Source organism: Prionailurus bengalensis, chromosome C1, assembly GCF_016509475.1.
Source record: "Prionailurus bengalensis isolate Pbe53 chromosome C1, Fcat_Pben_1.1_paternal_pri, whole genome shotgun sequence".
NCBI lineage: Eukaryota > Metazoa > Chordata > Mammalia > Carnivora > Felidae > Prionailurus > Prionailurus bengalensis.
In genome coordinates this window covers 71,484,929-71,486,303 of record NC_057345.1, presented here as the reverse complement: position 1 = coordinate 71,486,303, position 1,375 = coordinate 71,484,929, and the positions used below count along the sequence as shown (strand labels likewise).

General features: G+C 40.1%; 1 pseudogene; it reads right to left on the bottom strand.

Annotated features, from left to right (window-relative positions):
• Positions 1-608: 608 nt before the first annotated feature.
• On the bottom strand, positions 609-1,148 carry LOC122480705 (annotated as a pseudogene).
• Between the last annotated feature and the right edge of the window lie 227 nt (positions 1,149-1,375).

The window sequence follows — 1,375 nt, the reverse complement described above, 5'->3', positions numbered from 1 at the left end:
GGATGTGTTTTAATTCTGTGTGGTTTGGCTGGTTTTACAACACTTCCATTGTGCATACCATCTTCAAACAGCACTATTTAGACCCACCTCTCAAAATTTATAGAGATCCTCCAAATACCTTGGCCTAAAGCACTGCTGTTGGTTCTTCTAAATCTCGGATCCACCCACACTGGAACTCTGAGGGTCTCACCCTTTGTAATAGCACAGAATACCCAGTGCACTTAGCCCCTGCCTCCTCTGATCCACAGTTAATAAAAGGAAATCCACTTCAGTATTGTAAAAGCCTAATTGCTTCTGTTAAAGATAACCATACTTTGTTGTTTTTTAAAAAAAATTAATTCCAGTATGATTAGCATATAGTGTTTATTAATTTCAGTTGTACAATACAGTGAGTCAACAGTCCTATACATTACTCAGTGCTCATCATAAGTGTACTCTTAATCCCCTTCACCTATTTTACCCGTCCTCCAATCCCCCTCCCCTCAGGTAACCATCAGTTCTCTATATTTAACAGGGTTTTTCTGTTTTCTCTTTTTTTCCTTTGTTTCTTAAATTCCACATATGAGTAAAATCATATGGTATTTGTCTTTCTCTGATTTATTTCACTGAGCATTATACCCTTTTTTAAATTCATAGGCAATGGGCTCCTTTGGAGCTCAATGGAGCTCAAGCTCCTTTCCATTGGTTCTCACAAAGTATGCTTCTCTGGGTGGGGCAGGCTGGTGGCTTTCATCAGTTGAACCCAAGTACCTTTGGCTTCCTTCTTTTTCTGATCATTTTCCTTCACACACTGTAGGAAGCTATCTCAGCTCTTTGAGTGCTTAATATGCTCACTACATGCATTAATTCTCTTGGTAAGAATCTTGCCCTCGTTTACAAAAATGCCAATAACATGCTGGCTAACTGTAGACTCTTCCAGTTTTGCCATGGTAACGTTTGTGGGGTGTTCTTTTTTGAACAGTGCCCATTCCCTTGATGTCCACAATATCACCTTTCTTGTAGATTCCTACGTATGTGGCTGAGGGAACAACGCCATGTTTTCCAAAAGGTCTAAAGAACATATAGCATGCACCTCTCCTTTTTCCCTTTGTGTTGGTCATTTTGGTGAATTACTGGAAGATGGTTGTTCTGGCTGAAAGGCAGCATTATACCCTTTAGATCCTTCCATGTTGTCACAAATGGCAATATATCATTCTTTCTGATGGCTGAGTAATATTCCACTGTGTGTGGTGTGTGTGTGTGTACACACATCTTTTTTTTTTTAAGTTTATTTATTTTGAGAGAGAAAGAGAGAGCGCACACGAGCATGAACAGGGGAGGGGCAAAGAGAGAAGAAGAAAGGGAATCCCAAGCAGGGTCCATGCTGTCAGTGCAA